Genomic DNA, 20,264 nt, shown 5'->3' with positions numbered 1-20,264 from the left:
CAGGCACTCTTAAAAGTAACCTGTTTTCCTCCTCTAACTGTAATGTGGGCTTAGGCTCAAGTGATGATAGAGTATCCCATCTTTGTATGTCCCCTCTTTTTATGGCTTTATGATGCTGGCAAGTGCTGTTCAGATATGAACAGAATTGAAAGCTTTTGAGTCATATTAGCTCTTTAATGCCTGATGTTACCTGTGTAAATTCTTGGTTATATTGCTGTGTCACTGAGGAACTGCTAATACTATTAGTTTTGTCTTTTTGAGGACATGTGTAGTTGTCAGCCTTTCAGGAGAGGTGAAAACTGTGGTAACAGAACTATGAAAGTCTCAAAATCATTTAACTTGACTTGTGATTTTGCCTTAAAGCCCGCTAAATGTGTGGACTGCTCTGGTTTAAAGATATGATTCTTATATTCAGCATCGATTCCTTAGATGAAAAGTGTGCTTGCACCAGTACAAACCAGTCTCAGATATTCATCTTTTAGTAGCAATAATAAAACGATATCTCCAAAGTAGATGGACTTGTCATGGAGGGATCCCTAAATGAAGGAGCTTATCACAGATTCCATGTCAGGAAGGCTAATGCTTTCTATGCTGAAATTTTATGTAATGAATGAGCCTTTCCTTGGTCAATAAAGTTTCACCTTGCTGACTGTTTTGATTTTCTTTTCCATTTACTTCAACTTCCTTCATCAATTCCATTCACACTCGCTTATTGTTTTCCTCTCGCCATGTTGAGTTTCTGGTCTTATATTAACAGCATTCTTCATATGACACTATAAATCTTACTCTGGGTGGAGAAAAGTGGATATCTCATCAGTTTATTGAGGGCATCTTGGCAGGGGGAAAAAAAAAAAAAAGGTACTCACTCCACACACATAAGTGCTAGCTGATTTGCCAGCTGGGAAGACCTGACTTTTCAGTGAGGTATAATTGCTTTTAGTTTTGTATTTAGTATGGTCTCCCTCTGTTTCCTGATGTCTTGTCAAACACACTGATGAGCTGTATGGTGACATGAGAAAGAATAACTTGCAGTGTACCCTTGTTAGTCTGTGGGTTTGTGAGACAACCTTATGTGAGATCAAAGCAGAGAACTAAAACTTTTTTTTCTGTTCTTAAATTATGAGTGCTTACCCAGTAGAGGAAACAGCAGAATTTGAGGGGTGTCTGTTAGCTAGTCTGTACTGCATGGAATATAGCTTGGGAGCCATAAATCTGTATCTTTCAGCTTTTATATATACCTTAAAGATTTAAGTTAAGCTTAATTTTCTTCAGATTAAAAAACAAAATGGATATAGATAGAGAAATGCACAATGCACAAAGGCTTCAGTCTGATGTATTTCTGCTACTGGTGAAGCATAGCTCCTTGGCAATGCAACCTGTCCACCCCTCTTTGCAACAGCTTCTGATGAAATAGTGTCAAACCTGGAGTGCTCAGTGCGTGGGCTTAGCATAATTAAAACTCTGGAATAAAAACTGAAGACCCAAGACTACTCATACAAAAAGTGCTTATTTTTGATGGAGACAGAGCCCTCATGCACCCAACTTGAGGATGAGTCTCAGTAAAATTCATTGCAAGTCTCCCTGCAGCCTGTTCCACATACAAAGTCATTTCTCTGACTTGGTTTTCTCTAAAGAGTATATTGTGATTTGTGTGGTTGACTTCCATTAGTATAAATACCTGGTATGTCAAAAGAAGCCTATTTCATGTGCTTTTCAGCCCTGTGGAGAAGATGAAAACTAACAGTTTAATTTGCAGCTGAAAGATGGTTGCATACTGCTGTGGTGAGTGTAGTAGAACTTAGGCAGAACAATGTCCAAATATCCACTTTCATAACGTCTGCTTGCTAGTGTTTGTGTTTCACATAGATCAACACCCTTCATCTGTTAATGGCACTGTTTCTGCGCCATACCTAAAAAAATAAATGATCTGTTAAAATCTTCATTGTGTGCACAGCTGAGCTGGCAGGATGTTGGTTAGAAGCTGTGTTAGTAAAAATGAGATCTTGAGCAGCAGCACTTCCAAAGTTACGGAGCTTTTCAAACTATACCCCAGTTGAGAGGCTGGTGTTCATCAGCTGTTTTGAAGAAGTAGATGCTGAGGAAACAACTAACTGGATGGTATTAATTTGCTCAGATATTTGATCAAAGCTTGCTTATGTAAGGAGAACCTGGAAAAGAGAGGGCCCCAGGAATTTTCTTTTTCTGTTTGTCCCTTTTGGAAAGGGAAAATAAAATGCTCCAAGAACCTAATTTTTCCTAATTTAAACTTGTCTAAATTTAAATGAGAACATGATTTTCTCCATTTTGCAGGAAAAGGGAGTTAATTCTCAGCATGCAGCGATCGTCTAGCATTTCCTTAGTGGTAACTGTTGTGTGCTACATTCACTGATAATAGTTTGAAGTGCAGTATACAAAGCAATCCTATTTTTTATTGGAGGCTTTTTTTTAAATTCACAACAGGCTGGGAAAAAAGTAGTTGCATATTTGTGCAGTACTTACAGAAAAGTAGCGTAATAAAGAAAAACTTGATGCCTTTGTGAGGGGGAAAAATGGAAAGAGGTGCAGTCCCAGAATTTGGTCCTAATGGAATTAGTGTGAGCAAGACCAGGCCCTGAGCATTTTAAAGGATACAGAGCACTTTAAAGACCTAAAGACCTGCTCTAGTCTGACTGCAATGCAAGTTGTTTATAGTTAGAGGCAAAAAAATTGGATTCTTTCTTGGTCTTGCAAGACTTAGTTTCTTTTGGTTAGTATTTTACATTAAAAAAGCCTAATGTGTTTCAAATTAGGCTAATTTGAGGTTTTGGATAGGAGCTCTCTAATAAACATAATCAAGAAAAGATGTTCCACGGGGTAAGTCGCATAATATCTGGATTTGTTACTGTGCTTTTCTTCCCTGACTCCCCCACCAATACGAGAATCGTCTACAGTTATTTTTAGCTTTATAAAGCTTTTATTTTATTTTATTTAATTTAATTTAATTTAATTTAATTTAATTTAATTTTATTTTATTTTATTTTATTTTATTTTATTTTATTTTATTTTATTTTTTTAGCCACTTACATATTGCAGTGGTATCTTGACTTCTGGAAAGTTTCTGGTAACTGGAAAGCCTGGGGAGCTCAGAGGGGCAGGAAAGTGTTGGGGGGACAGTAAAGGGAATGGGGGGGAGGAGATCAGCACCCACAGCTGTTTGTCAGCATTGTGCCCCTGTGCTTTCTGACAGCAGAATTGAGACAATGGTATATCAAATATTTTTGCAAACTGAATTTTGTACTGGTGTCACCCCTCACTGGTCCAGGTCAGGGAGCTCCACAGCCCAGGGTGCCATGGGTCTGCAGCATGTGTATGTGGGCACCATGTTTGTTGGCCAAGACTTTCTACAGCTCCCGTTTCCTACCATGGGATTTCTGTATGCAGGACTGTTGTGACACCATTTAAAATGATAATCATGGCGGTTTCTTATACTATTTATTTCTGTTTTCACAGACTTGTTTTATTACGAAATGAATAGGCCTTTGCAGAAGACAAAGAGACAAAATTTCTGTAGGTTACTGCACATTATGAGCCATTACAGCTAAAATACGTCCCTCCCTGTGGAGGTGCTTTACAGCCTTGTATGGCTATGTGAGGAATCACCAGATTGCAGACTACTTGCTTTACCCTAAAAAATAGTTTCTGTTTTAGACATTGCACATAGTGGCCTAGGCAACCTGTTTCTTGGATATATCTCATGAGTGATATGCTAAAAGCTGCAAATGAAACCTGACATAGGAATTACTTTCTGGGGATGAGACCTGAAATGCATTTTAATGTGTTGATTCAAGAACAGGCTTAAGACTTAAGGCAGTGTCCCCAATCTAGTGGGATCTGTCAGCTGGATGATGGCTGCTTCCCACCCAGGCAGAGTATTTACCAAAGTGCTGTACTGCATGGGTTTGCACGTTTGCTCCTGTTTTGGAGTGTGCCACAATGTATTTGATGGTAGATATGATCATACGTGTTCTGAGCCCAGTTTGTATGTGTACAGTAGGTGACGTCTACTCTGTTACTGTAAAGGAAGCCTGAGGATTTCCTCTTCTGGGGAAGGAAGAGAGAATGACTTTTAGTACTGGTGATTGCTGTCATGAGTCTTCACATGGCCTCCCAGGTGCCAGCATAGTTAGTGTGCCTAAAGACAGGGAATCTTTAAGAATCATGTCCCAAATGGTGGCTTGAACTCTGGATGGGTTTTGCACCTTGCTCAGTTTGCTGCATCTGTTCTGCCAGGTACCATAGTACACGCAGAGATCTGGATTGCTCCAAGAAAAACGAGAAGCATTAGGAGCTTCCACAGAACATCAGGAAACACTTCCAACATGTGGGTGCCTTAGCACTGGCAGAGGTTACCCAGAGAGTTGTGGAGTCTCCATCCTTGGAGATACTCAAAAGCCATCTGGATGTGGTCCTGTGCACCCTGCTCTAGGCGGCCCTGCTTGAACAGGGAGGTTGGATGAGATGACCTCTAGACGTCCCTTCCAACCTCAACTGTTCTGTGATTCTGTCTGTTTGCTTCCCTTACTCAGGTTCTACCAAGCACTCTGGACTCAGGCAGAACTGGGGCTTGGACAAGTAGATTCTAGGAAGTGCATGTTTTTGTTTTCTGTTTGGGCCTGATGTTGTCAGGAAGGAGTCAGAATTATTTATTTATTGAACTGCAAATTCCCTTCTTGCAATTAAAAACAGTTCTAAATGTGATTAAGGGGTATAACTTGTACTGTCTTCAAACCTTTGAGATTTATTTTTGTGTTGTCCTCTGAAAGCTGACTTTATATGTTAAGTAGCAAAGGAGATGTTCTTTGTCAATTTTTGAAATGCTAATATGAACAAGAGGAAACTAGCCATAACGGAGTTCAGGACAGAGACATTTCAGTGCTTATTTGTTTGTAAGAGCACTGGGAGTCCATACGCATCAAACACGGCTGACATTACTGCCAAGAATACATGTGAAAACAATTGTGTACAAAGCCTGGCTAGGAACAGGGGCAGGAGGTGGGGCAGGGAATCAGAGGTTCACATCTGTACTGGAAGATGGTGTAAAATGTCCTAGCTGTGCAGGTATAACCCTCCTAGAAGTAACATGACCTTAATATGCAGTAGTATAGTCAATGTTTAATTTAAAAAAAGAAGCCATAAAAACTCTGAATGTATATACACACATCAAACTTGTTATAGTTATATTTGCACTGGATACCAAGTGATGTCTCTAATACTTCTCCTTCCATGTCTCTTAAGTTTTGCATAATAAATTCACAAAATGCTATAGAAGTGGATGCCAAAAAAGGTCTCTGATGGAATTTTGTGAGCATGCCAGAAAACATTCTATAGATGGTAACATGGGAGAGTGAGTTAAATTACAATACTAAATGCAGGGTTTAGTTGAGAACATCAAAAGCATTTAAAATTGGGGGAGAAGGGGAGGGAGGGGGAGTTGGACTTCCCAGTAACTTTAGACTGCCAGTCCCTATGGTAATTAGTGGAGTCCTCAATGCAGGCTCTGTAAACATTAATAAAACAAAAAGATCCCAGTGTTCTAGTATTACTTCTGGAAAAGCCTTGAAGACCTTACATGTAGCTTGTGTAGTGTTGATAAAATATGTAAAATAATTTCAGACATAGACTGTGAGCTGGAGCCACAGTTCTCTTTATTAATATCAAACTGTACAAATGGTTGCAAGAATAGCTAAAATGTTTGTAATTGAAAAATATAGCAAGTGATTTGATTGTGCAATGCAATTATATTTCCACCTGTAAACTTGAAGTATGGGTAATAAAAAAACCCCCTCTGCTTCAGACATACTAAGTGGGGCCACGGTATGCTTCTGAAGTAGTCTGTTGGCATATAGGAGTCACGTCCTTCCTTACAGCTCCCAGTTTGCAAGTGCAGTTTGCTTTTCCTATGGACATATATAGTATTCTTGCTAGCTTGAATAGCACAATGTCCTAGGGTTCCTGTGCCTTGTCACTTGTAACAAAAAGTAAATAAAAAGTATTGGTTGGATTACTGTAGGGCAGTCTCTATCATTTTCCCTTGTCCTGACAATGGAGGTTCTGTTCCATTGTTTAAAATATTTTGATTAATTGGTGGCTGCCTTTTTCTTTCTTTCTCTTTTTTTTCTCTTTTTGTTTTTTCTCTCCCCCCACCCCCTGCAAGGTAACAAAGCCCATGTGATCTTTGAGGACAATTTGTCTCTTCTAACTTAACACATGGAATGTCTAAAGCTAGGCCTCAGGTTTAGAGGTAGTGGCAGTGAATTTCAAGAAGCTGTATAAAGTGGTAATCTCTGATTTGGAAGTCTGGTCTTGGATGTATTAAATTAGGTCAGTTGAAATGGAGGACTTGTCCTTGGTTGTGTTGGTGGCCCATGAAAATTGATCATTTGCCATGCAAGATTAGTCATATTCAGAGGTGCATGACGAGAGCCAAGCAAATGGCACTCCTTATGCTGAAAGGGGGACTTGTCCTTCTCACTGGTGGTGCTGCTGCACTAAGCAGCCTTGGCATAAAACAGCCCACACATGATTCTGTCCAGGAAGGCCTGGAGAAACTCAGGTTCCCTGCTCAGGCCACTGCCCCCAACATTAAGATGGGTTTCTACCAGACAAGTGGATTAAGGCCCACAACATCAAGTCATATGGATGGTGATTTCTCTCACCAGCTCCCAGCTCTGCAGCCTTCCTCCGCCATTCCTGTTGCAGCCTTCATACTTGCCTTGCTCCTCAGGAGCTGCCTAACCTTGGCTCCTTGGAGAAGGAGAGGTGGTGACACCCCTGACTTCACCTGACCCAAAACTCTTCCGTACCCACAACTGCTTGTGGCAATCTGGACTTTGGGCCCACAATTAACACAGTGATGGCTGCTCAGCAAGCAGCATCTATTCTGCAAGAAGAATAGGTATTACATCTTTTCGTGCCATGCCTGAGGGTAGGCAATGCAGCTTCTGAGGACATGGAGGTCTGGAATGCCAGAAGGCTGCTCTGCCAAGTGCTGTTGACCTAAAGGGGTGCAACCTTACTGCTGTGTGGAGAGAATCGTGCATCTGCCTTGGCAGTTAGAGAAGATCTAATGAGTGAATCCTGGTGGAACACAACTCTGGGGATTTATACCACAAGATACAACCTCCTGTTTGGCACTCTTTCTCTGTGGTTCCCCTGACAGGTGTCACTGCTGAAGTGTCCATGTTGCTCCTCATAGCTTACCTAAGGGCTGCAGGCACCACAGCCTGGGTTCCAGATACTGCTGTGGGAGCTGGCTGCAAAGGACAAGCACAATGATTCATATCGCTGTGCTTTGTGAATCTACCCTAAAGCCACAGCGGCATCTTTAGTCAATGCTGATCTGCTCAGGCTCCTTCTGCTGTCCTGCTTTTGCTCTGTGTCAGTCTCACTGTGGCTCTTCTGCTACAATATTAGAAATAATGAGGCTTGGTGCTAATTCCAAGACACTGTGCTCCTTAGCCCATGTCTCATCTGCTTCAGGGAAGAACAAAGCAATCTCTGAAGGAACTGTCCTGGTCTGTGAGGATCAGAAGGAGTAGAGATATGCATGAGAGGTAAATAGAGACTAATATTAAGTTTTAATTATTGAGACCCAGATTCTGGAAATGAAACTAAGGAAAATAAGGTAACACAGTGTAGGAGAGCTTTCTCTTTCACAACTGAAGCTGGATTTCTTTACTCTTTTCTTTCTTGATATGTAGCTTTCATATATTAAGACAAAAATAAATTTAAGCCAGTAAATAACAGCTCCTTGTTTCCTCCTTCCCTGCATTGTTTTTCCCTGAAGAGTCTTTCCAGGATGATGTTGACACTATTCTTTTTGTTTGTTTGTTTGTTTTTTAATCTAAATCCAGATGTCATCTTGTCTGTCAATAAATAACAAAGTAGTGGTTTTTTTTCCCAGGTTGCGTGAATCTTGCAGGTTTGTAGATTTTATAACATGTTTACTAATCAGTGGTGGCTGAAATTCTTACAAGGTGTTTTAGGAGGCTACTGGGTTACTCTAGTGATAATAAATAATTTTTGTTTAAGGAGTAATATGTAAGTTTTCTTAAATTGGGTTTGTTGTCTGGATCTATAGAGGATCAGTAGGGGCGAGAAGCCAGAGCCTGAGTTTACAGAGGGTTGCTCCGTAGATTAATTGCAGGGGATGCCCTTGGGTAGGGAGAGAGGGTGGGTAGCCTTATTCAGTGTATTTCAAGAACAGTGCCGCAGTGGCTACATCTAGAACTAACAGCTTCATCCTTTCAGATGCCATTCCTTTCTCCCTATTGTTTATGCTGTGACTGGGTACGCAAGAAGCACTGTGTTAGTCTTAAGTCATGATCAGTGTCTTTAATCTTTGCAAAGGTTGGAAATCCATTCTCCTCCCTTCTGGTTAGAGAGCTTTTCAGCTGACACTGTAACCTGAGGAACATTGTATTTTATGTTGGTTTGCGGCTGGCTAATGTTACCAGGCTCTACTGGAAGCTTTCTTCCCCTCTTCCCCTTTTTTTTTTCTTTTTCTTCCCTCTTTTTTTTTCCTTTCTTCCCCCCCTTTTCTTTTTTATTTTTTTTTCTTTTTCTTTTTTCTCTTTTGTGTGGCTCACTTGGGGTCTGTTTGGAAAAAGATTTGTAGTCTTAGCCTTCATCAGACCACACAAGTCAAGAGGCTGATCCCCTCTTGGGCTTGTCAGCAGTCAGCTTATTCAAGACAGAATGTGAGCTGTGGTGAGAGTGGGGGAGGCATGTTTTTAGCCCACACTTGTAGATTGGTGTCATGGGGGGCCAGCAACACTGTGCTGTTTGGCAGTGAGGGCTCATTATGTGCCTGTCCCCTGTGGTCCCACAGCAAGGGCTTGAGGCTTCTGTTCATGGTGAATGGATATGGGGAGGGGAGTGCTTGTCCTCCTTCAGCTCTGAATACTTACATTGAGACCCTGGTGAGAACGCTTTCCAACTGAGCCCTGTTGCATCTTCCACCATTTGAATTGCTTAGGAATTTGTGAGGGTGCAGAGGATGGGGTACAGGCTGTGCAGGCTGTGAGAGCCTGGGTTGCACACTGTGAGTACTTTTGAACAAACCCAATAGTCTTGAACTGAAACGATGCCTACTTTGTAAGTTTGGGGTGTTCTTTTTTGATAGGTGACAATAACAAAGAAGGTTATTGCTATATTCTGAAGATCTCCTAATGTCACAAAACTGAATGTAAAGATATGTATTGAAACAGAGCATTTACCAGCCTGGAGAAGTGCCATGGTAAATGTTAGACCATGTTGCTTGTACCTTGCTGTAACTGTTCAGAAGCAGCAGTGCTCCCAGGGGCCTGACCAAGGCCCACAGAATCTTATTGTACTTTATATCAACTTCAGTTGGCTTCAGATTCATGAAAGCTTCTGCTATACCCACATCACCAGATGCCTGGTAGCCAAGTGACCCATCAGCCTTTGGACCTAAGGCAGTATCTTCCCTCAGAGCAGCCTTGCATCATGCAGCTGTGTCAGCTGGAGAAACTGCTGGCATTATAGGTGCCTTCTGGTTCACCTTGAGAGGGAGCAGCCAAAAGCAGGTCCTTTGGCATCTGCAAAAGCCACAGTGGGTGGAGTTGGAGCTATCTTCTCATGTAAAGCTACACTCAGCAGCCCAACAGCTTCCATCTTGACCCAGCGTCTTATCTTTCCCATGCATCTTCCTGCACTCACCAGCCCCTCAAACCCAGTCTCTGTCACCTGCCCTTGCCACAAAATACCAAATCTTGTGCAAACCCTGCCTCAGCAGATGCAGACAGAGTCTGCTGAATTGGAGCTGACGCATATACTGAAGTATACAGATTAGTTTATAGTTTGTGTACAAAGTCACCCACAGACACAGTTTAATGAAATTTAGCAGGTACGTTTGCAGCAGACCTAAGAGAAAAAGGCTGTCTGTTACAGGATTGACATAGCACACATTCTACCACTTGAGCTGTGTTTGCATAGTTAAACGGTGCAACTGCCCCAAGGCTGGAGAACAGAGCTTTGTCTGGCGAAAAGGTGTCCCATGCACTGCAGTTTGTCCTCATACTGTAGGTAAGACAGTTGTGAGAGTGTAATTTTGTTCCCACTGAGAAGTGGCAGATTCTTGATACTTTCATTATTTTTTTTGAATTTTTTTTTCTTCTTCCTCCCTTTGCATACCCCAAATATTTATACCATGCTAGCCAAACATACGCAGATCTTGCAACTGGAGTGGAAACCTGCAAACAGCTTTGCTCCTGAAACTATTCCTAGCTGAAGAGTTGAGGTGTGCTCCTGACTCCTGCCCTGTATACTAGGTAGAATAAATGTTCTTTCATGGCTGCTCTAATGCCCTTAGATTTCTTTAACTACATGGAGGCTGGGGGAACTCAGCACTCTCCGAGATGAAGACTTTAACTTTTGTGGTACATTTTGTTTGTTTTCGTATGTCTGTAATATTTTTATGGAAGCATACAAATGGTATCAACATGTTTACACTATTGTACATGAGAAACGTGTAGAATATGGGGGCATCAAAAGTGATAAAATTCTAGAGAAAGAATTGTATTTACATATACACATTTCACTTCCAAAGTCTTTGATATGTTACATCTCATTTTAGGGGTTCCAGGATCACAGGCAGTAATTACAAGTGATTCCATGCGCACAAAAGAAATCAAGCAAAAACATAATTAGGCAATTTGATAATTAGATCATTAACAAGCTCTTAATATAACTGTGTTAATGGAAACAGCTATAAATATAAAACTATATCTGGTTACCGTCTGGTATTACATCAAATAAGGATGAGGAGCTTTTGCATGTAAGCGTAACCCACTGTGAGATAATGTAAAATTGTTAGAACAAAATTTCAGTGGGTATGCTGGCATTTTTCTTTTCTCAGTTCACATTACTAATAAAAGCAAAACCAAGTGTTAACAAAAATAATGAGCAATGTGATGCACATCCAAAGCAGTAAGTATGGTATCAATTAACCTGAAGCTGGGATTAGTGCACAGAGTGAGGCAGAGCGTCACGGCTGAGGGTCAAAGGGTATCTGCTGGCTTTGGGAGCTGTGCACCTGATAAACCTGGTGAGCCTGAGGCTGGACTGTAAAAGGCTGTGCAAACCAGGGGAGGGAGTACGGGCATTATATTGCTGGCGGAAAAGGAACAGGATGGCGGTACTTTTCCCTCTCTGAGATAAAAAGGGAATTTCCAAGAGACTGAGTCACTGAAATGTAGTTTGATCTTGATTACGATGGGGGTTTGAAGAATCCTGAGGCAGGAGCAAGCAGGGCAGCCCTTTTGTGGGTGAATGGCTGGGTGTGAGAAGGAGGCGGTAAATAACAGGCCAAGTGTTACTGAGGGGGAAAGATTCAGCCAATCGATGTGAGACTGTGAGAGCCTGTATGGCTAGAGAGCAGGGGACATTAGCTGCCTGTGGAGCAAGTCGCTGGCAGCCCCTGGTACGTGGCTACTATTTAAAGCAGCAGTCTGCTGCAGGCCTGGTATGTGTCAAGGAGGATGTTTCAGACAGGTGCTGTCAAACCTCAGAGCTGCTTATAGGATGCTTTTATGCAACTTCTGTTCGCCCAAAACACAGCGTAAAATCTTTTGGGAAAGTAAGGTGGCTTACAACACATTAACACAAATGTTGTGATCTTCCTTCTAGATCCATATCTTCCTTCTAGATTCCATATCTTTGCTGTCTCTGTCAGTAGACCTTCAAATTATTTGTATCAGAAATTAGCTGGGGAAAAAAAATAATCCTTTTGTAGATCATTGCCTTGATTTCTCCCTTCCCCCTCCTTCATGACCCCCAATTCACACCATCAGCTTCAGGTAGGTATCTCATATTCTCTCTCTGCAACCTCAAGGGTTGCACAGTGGTCTGGGACTGTTCTCCATGATCTTAACTAACCCTCCAGCTTTCACACTGCCCTCTTGCTTGATCCAGGGTGCATTCACATGAAGAAAATAGCTCCGAAAGAAGGCATGTAACAGCTCTGCTGATGTTGAGGTGCATGTTCTTTAGTTCAGTCGGGATGAAAAGCTGGTGGAAATCTGTCAATACTAGTGTGAGATGTAACTGCCTCTGAGTGATAAAAGCAGGTTTGTATGCACCCTGGAGTGCTCTGCATGTACAGAGATTTGAGAATCTGTGTAGAGGGGAGACCCGCTTCTGTTTCCCAATTACATTTTTAACAATATTATCTATCTAATGCAGAATGGAAACAGAGAAGAGGCAAATACATTTCAGTTTTTCAGGTCCCTCCAAGAGTGAATGTGCATGGGAGATACTTCATTATTATTGTGAAGTGACTGTTGTCTTTGTGATATACTTTCCCAGGGGTTAGGAACAAAATTATTTCTGTTTCCTAGATGTCACACAGATAAGTTCCATCTGATTTTAATAAAGTGGGCAGGATTTTACTTTTACTTGCAGTTTTGCTAAGATTAATATTACTTGGGTTGCCTGGTGTTTTGTGTTGAAGGACATGAAAGAAAGTCAACCTAAAGTGTGAATTCCAAATGGCTTTGTTAAACTGCAGTAAAACTTCAGGTTTTAACTGACTATAATTAGTGCTGTACCAAGGCATGCAATGCTCTAATTCTAGTCAATCCATACCCTTGACCTTCCCAACTCCTCTCCAGTCAAGTTGAGAAGGGTGCAAATCTGACAGTGTCAGAAAAGAAACTAGAGAAGAGACCCTGAATCAGTGTTGCTTGAGGAGAGCACATCCAAGATGAAAGATAGCTCTGCTGAACTGGGTTGGAACCTCAGTGTGAAATGGAGAAATTGGTAGAATTGTTTCCAAAAGCTGAGTGAATAAAAAACAAACAAACAAGCAACACCCCCCAAAAAACCCAACAAAAACCAAACCCTCAAAAAAAGCCCAAAACCCAAAAGAAACCAAACAGAAGGTTGGACACACAAAGGCTTTAAAGCTCTTTCCCATTGTAAAAGCCACTAATAACCTGTATCAATCTATTGATTTTTTTTCCCTTTTTTTTTCTCCCCCAAAACAGTGATTTTGCATGCAATTTAAAGATACTGATGCTTCTTAGTGTGGCGAGAAAAGCATAGGAGTGAGCATGCAGAAATGGTTTAAAAAAAACAGGACACAAAAGCAAGCTGAAGAAGACAGAAAATTTTTGATTCTCTGATGCATGTCAGTTGTAGATGTGCTGAAGCTGAATAGATTTGATAAAAATGTTACATACTGAATAGCTTTTTTGAGAATGTTAGGTTATAAAATAAAAAACATGATATATTTTCTAATGATTGTTTGCCTAAAATAAAAGGGATATGAATCTCATGTTTGAAAAGCAGTTACAAGAGGTTTCAGCTTGCTACAAACCCTTTTATAAATCAGGAGAACAGTAAGTATATAGGTGTCACAAATATTGTCCTGACCTTCACATTTGTGATGTTTAGTTACTGTTCTTCAGGTATGACAGCTGTTTGAGAAATCACTGGTTACAATGGCAATAGTAGCTCAGTGCTGGCATTAATCAAAGAACTGTAACGCTTTTCTCACAGGAAAAGCAAGCTAAACTTTGAAAATATGGAGGTGTGTCAGAACTGTAATTGCTACTGTAGCCTGGTTTCTCAAAGAGGTTCAAGTGTTCTGTTGATTTGATGCTTATCAAAGCTTGGAATAATGGGGAAGTTTGAAAGGATCAAAGAAAAACTAATGTTATTCCAGTATTTTAACTGGCCTAGCCCATGTAATCATAGGTCAGTCATGCTTCATGCTTATCCCAGATGGGTTTGAAAGGGTGGGTAACAGGATATCAACCATAAAGAACATTTTCTTTGTGAATGGCAATCAGAAGGATTTTATGAAAAAAGGTATCATCACATTTGCCACATTGATGAGGAGTGAGACTAAACATTCGATTGATAAAATCTAAGCATTCATAAGCTCTTGAAAGCATCTCATTCTAACAATAGTTAGGTCAGATTTGTAGCTGGCCCCCAGCTGAGTGAAGAGGCAGCAATAGCAACTGAGTTCTGTGTGGTGACTGGAAACTCGAGCAAAACTGCATCTGTGTTACATCTGGGTTGCATGCATGACACAAGACTGCTTATAGCAATGATGCAGAAAAGTACTAGGGGGTCAAGGTGAATAATGAGATGAACACAAGCTCATAGTGTGCTCTGGTGGCTAAGAAAGCAAATGCAATCCTTCAACATTCAGGCAGGAAGATACAAAGCAAGGAGGAGAGAATGGAGCTGCTGCTTTTTCCAGCACAAGTGATGAGGGTTCTGCAATTCTGTGTTTGTTTCTATTCTTTGTGCTATAAAAAGGGTGCTGACAAATTCTGCCCCTTCGGCAACAGCTGAGTTTGTCTACCACATAGCTGTAGAAGAAGCTTCCCTCCAGGGTACCCTATGCATGCTGTGGCCACAGATTCAGTCTGGGTTGCAGAGCTCTAGACAACTGTCTAGCAGAGCTCATTGGGAAAGGCTTGGATTTGCACCACTGAATGTATATTTAGATTTTCCTGCTGCTATTTCATCTCTTCTTCCCAACCCAATTAAAAATCTGGCTGCTGTCTAGCTATCAAATGCTAATACAAACACCTGTGTGCCAGATGTGTACAGCTGTAAGTCCGTCAGTGCTGATCCATCATCAGAGCCATAAGCCAATCCATGGAGCAATTAGAAAACACTTCTTGTTTTTCCCCTTCTTCTGTCCCTCCTCCCCATTTTTAATCCTTCTATTTTTCCAGGGTTTTCTCTCTTCTGCTTCCTGCTGCTGCAAGTTTGTAAGGTGAGCCTTGCTCAGACTTTCTGTCTCTTTCAGATAAGAAAACAGGCAGCCTAAACCAAAGGAACACATTTTTTTCTGGCTTCAGAGTGGTTGGTTTGTACTGACAAATGTTAAATTATAAAAGTCCAAACATCAGTAATATGTGCCAGCTCAAGAACGCCTTGAAAATAGTAATGTTGTGAGGGCTATACCAGACAGGATTAAGATTTGATTTTTCCTTTCCCCTGGCTCCCTGAAAAGAACTGGTCCCCCAGTCACGTTCTGGGGATACTGACTGTAGGGCAGGGAGCACTTTCATGGCCTTTTTGAAAGTTGAAGGCTCAAGTCAGCAGCAGAAACAATTCTTCAAGTTTGAGGGGCAAAATGGTAATAGATCCCACCTCTTTAACTGAGGTTTTTACTGCAGTTGGTAAGACAGTCTCTTTGTAAGGGCTTGCTGGAAATGGGCTAATGTAAAAAGCCTCTTTCTTGTTCCCCTACTATGCTTTGCTCATGACCTCTGTCTCTCCTTTTGCCCACATTCCCTACTTACTTCTCTCCAGTTCAGGACTGCCTCCTCTCTTTCCCTAACATGTAGTAACAGTGCTTACAGGGGATGTTCCTGCTGAGAAAGGGAGAGAGTTTCAGAAGGACAAGAGGGAAATATGTTCTGCTTTTCTAGCAAAGGTGAGGAGATAGTTTCATTTGCTTAGCTGGGAGTGGTAATGGATGGCTTATGTGAAAAAGACATGTTGGGCATGAGGAAAGTCTTCTGTGACAGAGAAGGTAAGGCAGCGTGGTTTTGCCCAGAGAAGGTGTCAGTTGCTGTATGCAGAGCACTAGGAAAAGGGAGGCCACCTCACTGCCCTCTTTGTCTCGCTCATGAGTAACTTTGGCTTTTGCCTACCAAAACACTGCTTGTGCTAGCGGAGATCCTGCCACCTTAGATAATTCAGGTGATTCAGTCTCTACTTAGTAAAGCTAACTGATTTTTATCCAAGGGTTCCCAGATTAGTTTGATGTTACAGTGCTACTAGTTTATAGTCATAGCGTGTATCCTGTCATGCTTATTTGAGGAAAAACTCCCATTGACTTCAGTTTATTTGAACATACTTTTGCTTTAACAGAAGTAATGCCATTGTAACAGGGAGGAGCTGTTTTTCAACTGTTGGGGTTCTGGAATGCTGAAAATAGCAAATCTCTGAAATGTAGCCTAGAAGATGATAGGATATGTTTAAGTTAGGGTGCAGAGTCACTTGGAAAATAGCCCAAGTGCCTCTGGAAAGTAAATTTACAAGTATAATCTCTTTATTAGGCTGCAAAGTACACCCTCAAGAGAGAAAGGAGAACAGAGGAGATTGTATTTTTTTCCCCTGAATTGAGACCAACCATGGACTAACAGGACTGTGTTTAGAGCAGAGATGTTTGCACAGTCATGGAAAAACATGTGTTTTTTATCAGGGTTAAGGCTTGCCTCCTACTAATGTTTCTTAATTAGTTCTCTTTTACTCCCCGCCTGTGGAGAGTGAGAGTCTGGAAAACACACTTCTTCCTGGGCAGAACTTTGATCATTGCTTTCCCCTGCTTCTCCCCTCACCTTGTCTGATGGATTACATACCAGCAGTCATTGCTGCCTGGATGCTTTCAGAAACAAAATAACTTCATGAGTCTTCTGTGAGCACCTTCAAGTGGAAGATGACCTCTGTGATGTAGTTAGTATTGACTGCTTTGTTTTTCCCTGAAGAGCAATGAATAACACTGGTGTTGAAGAACACAATTTCATAAGAAGGCCTTGAGATCCATTGTATAGCAGAGTTTTCTCTGAGGTAGAGTAATGACATAGGGTTACAGTGTCTAACCTGCATAGGCTATAGCTGACCAAATCAAATACAGTTTTGCACAAAATCTTAGAGATTATGTCCTATATCAGTGTCTGCCTGCTATGTTTGTAAAAAAGTAGTATGTGTAGTATGAGGTATTTGCATATGAATGTATGATCAGCTGGGTTGTGTGTGTAACATGTAAAAGTGCAAATTGTTCATCCTATTTCTTGTCGGCCTCTCTGTCCACCAGTTGAGCTTTGCCTGCTTGCGTTATGTCTCCTTGTGAGCTTTGTGCAAATGTACGTGTGAAATAGACTGTGCTTCATGCTGAAGGTGGTCGTTTGCTTTCTCTGAGGAAGATGGGCACCAACCTGGACAGCAGGAACCGAAAGGATTTTTCCATTTGTAGTCTGCTTTTTTAGCAATGGAGTTAAAATGTTATGAAAACTATACAGCAAGGTACAGATTTACAAAAGGAGACGAAGAGGAGGATGCTTCTGCATTACCCCCTCCTCCATGAGGTCAGGGCTGCATTTACCCTGGTACAGCTGTCTGTGTACTTTGATGTTTCTTCACAGAAGGAACTTAACTAGTGCCTGTTTGCTGGGTACGTTTTCACTGGGTAAAGCAAAAATTCCTTAGCATACCTGTCTGACGGATCTCTAAAAAGCAAAACTTCCTTCTGTTTTCTGTCTTTCCTGTGTGGGTTTTTAGTTCAGAACCAAAGATGAGGGATTAATTACTAGCTTGATACAGTGGAGAATATGAACAACCAAACATAGCTGGAATTGGTGAGCTTGAAAACTCAAAGATAATGTGAAAAAGCTCCTTGCAACAAAGCTCAGTGTGCACTCTGTTTAGATCACTACTTGCCTTGTGCATTTTTGCTATGGTCTGTGTTGTGGCTGATCTCCTGAAGCTTTTAGACCTCTTACATGCCTTCAGTTGTTTATTATAGGAATAGGAGTTTATAGTAATGCTGTTTATACTAAAGATGGGTGAACCATTACAGCAATAAGAGAAACCATCATGAACCTTTGCCCTGAACTCAAACCAAACTCTTTTGTGATTTTTAAAGTTCTGTTTCAATTTTCAGTGTCACTATACTTTGTTCTGTCAGGACTGGAAATGAGTGCCAAAATATAAATGGTATTTCCAGTGTCAACCTCTGATTTCACAAGCAAATCTGCTCTCATGCCAGGGAGTGTGGAGTTTCTTAGACCGCACAAGTTTCAGTAGTGAGTATAACCTTTCCGACTCCTGCTGCTTAGTGCAGCTAACTCAGAGCGCTTAGCCAGTGAGGTTTGCCCATTACTATTTCATATGGGACAAGATACAGTTTATTGAACTAATAAGCATTCCTAGGGGAATGTGGGCAGATAATTGCTGCAGGTGAAATACTGAAACAAAGTGCTGTGTAGCTGCATTTCTGTGCCATTCAAGCAATGGCATAATGACTGTCCAGTTTTGGCGTCCTTCCTGCTAAATGTGTTGCAAGCCTGTTAGCCAATTCTGTGAAATTACAGTGGAGCTGCCCAGTGCAGAATAAGACAGTAAACTCTCTTTTAGGCCCTATCAGTTTTGTTTTGAGAACAAAATGTGACTAATGTGTTTCTGGAACATGAGCTGCTTCAAATTTATTTGCTGTCCTGTAGGCTTTTCTGTTTCATATTCCAGACTTGGATCCAGTGTTGAGCTATTCATCTAGCAGAGTCTGATAGGTTAGTAGGGCCAATCTTGGGAGTAATCAATTCAGGTTGTGCCTGTTTTCCTCCTTTCTGCTCCTGAGGAGGAACAGTCTTCCTTCCCTCCTTCCCCCTCTCTCTCTGTTTATTGTTGTATCAGAGAATGATCTGATGTTTGTTTTAACACTGAGATGAAGCTGAATTCACTGCTGTCCACCACTCTTTAAAGCTGGTGTGCTACTTGAATATTTATGTCATACTGACATTTGCTTACTTTAGAGAAGGCTTTATTTCCTTGGAATATTTATCATAGTATCCAGGAATTTCCATGCTGAACTGCCGCTGGATCTGAATGTTGTATATAATTACCTGGGTTCAAGCCCAGTTGCCTAAGGGAAGTTAACTTCCAAAGAACAACAGATAGCTCTGTGGCATTAGCTAGCTGAAAGAAGAGCTGGCAAGGATTTTCCCTGGACTGATGTGGAGCAGCCTGGAAAGAAGATCACACCTTACTTCAGCTATATATGTAGCTTTGTCTAGGTCATTATGCTAAAAGTAGAGTCCTTACCCTGCGTACCTGGCATCATGGATGGGGTGCCCGTATCTGCTGTGATCTGTTGACCTAGTTCTGGTCTGGGGTGGAAAATAAGTTTTGACATCTTTTGCATCCTGTTTTCCCCCCTGATTTTCACTAGTCCCTTCCCTGAAGGTTAAGGGGGGAGGGTTGGTGCAAAATCCAATTCCTGCTTTCCTGACACACTTTGCTCTGACCCCCTTTGTGCATAGAATAGAAATGACCAGCTTGAGGCATGATCAGATCTCAGCCTCCTGTTGTTTCCCATCAGTTTATATGACTCTCTTGGGCTTCTGGGGCTAGAACTGCTCTTTTGCTGCTGTGCATAAAGAGGCACCATGATTTATGAATCAGTTAATCACTGCATGCTGAGGAGCTGTTCATGGTAGTTAAACAGTGAAAATAAAATGCTTGAGTATATAATAAAGACGGCTGATAATGAATATGACCCTCTACCAATGAATTCTCTCCCTCTCTCTATTACACCCTTTACCCATTCTTTCCCAGCACAGCCAAATGATCAAGGCATGAAAGTTGTCTATCTTGGATGGCATGGGGTTCATCAAGTTACCTGAATAAGGGTGGTGTCTATTTGTGTGATTTCCACTTCCCACCCCACCCCTTCCAGTCTGATTTCAGTTTGCTACTAAAGCTATAAAGATGAAGAGACAGGAGAAAAAAAAGAGGTTTTGATACTACTGATTGTAATTCTTTTTGAGTAGTCATAAGAAAATCCACCAATAAGTCTCCAAAGCTTAAGGAGGGGAAAGTGAAGTTGCCCTGCCTGGTTTGTAAAACCACAAAAATGTGGTGTGAAATTTCCAAGAAATGTTTCCATCATGTAGCTGTCATTGTTTGCTCTGTGTTACACACACATCATTGCTGTACATTTCTAAAACTGTGCTGTAAGAACTAGGCAAGTTTGGTAATAAGCCCTTGCTAAGACTGCTGTTTGGCTCATAACCTGCTGAAGCACTTTGCAATTTAGACCAGCATTCAGTGAGTGTAGTCAGATCAGGGTGACACATTGCTCTGTGGAGAGCACTAGTGACATTCAAAGATCTACCTGTGAGGCAAGGATACGAGGCAGGAGGTTTTTAAACCTGACCACGTGGTTTTGCACCAAAACCATGCTTTCCATGAAGAAAATTATTCACTACAAATTATTGACACCGTACATGTTCTATTCTCTAAGTGAAATTATTGTTTTATTATACATTATCAGTAGATACCCAAAATAGTGGTAGAACATTAACAGAAAGGGTTTTTTTCCTTGCTGAAAAGTGTATTCTTGGTAAATGAAATGCTGAAAAGCTCTTCAAAACTTTATCAAAATTTGTTTTGAATTCTGAAGAGGATTTTGGAAAAATGATGGTACTTCTGTTTTTTTCTTTTTTTTTCTTTAT

The 20,264-nt window shown here is 41.2% G+C and overlaps 1 protein-coding gene across 2 annotated transcripts in view; it reads left to right on the top strand.

The window, feature by feature from the left end:
• Positions 1-20,264, top strand: part of KIF26B (kinesin family member 26B) — a 309,748-nt gene that overhangs the window by 72,336 nt on the left and 217,148 nt on the right. The gene's annotated exons all lie outside the window — the stretch shown is intronic.

This window comes from Phalacrocorax aristotelis, chromosome 3, assembly GCF_949628215.1.
Source record: "Phalacrocorax aristotelis chromosome 3, bGulAri2.1, whole genome shotgun sequence".
Lineage (NCBI taxonomy): Eukaryota > Metazoa > Chordata > Aves > Suliformes > Phalacrocoracidae > Phalacrocorax > Phalacrocorax aristotelis.
The sequence above is the reverse complement of the archived record's forward strand: the minus strand, read 5'-3'. Positions and strand labels throughout refer to the sequence as shown.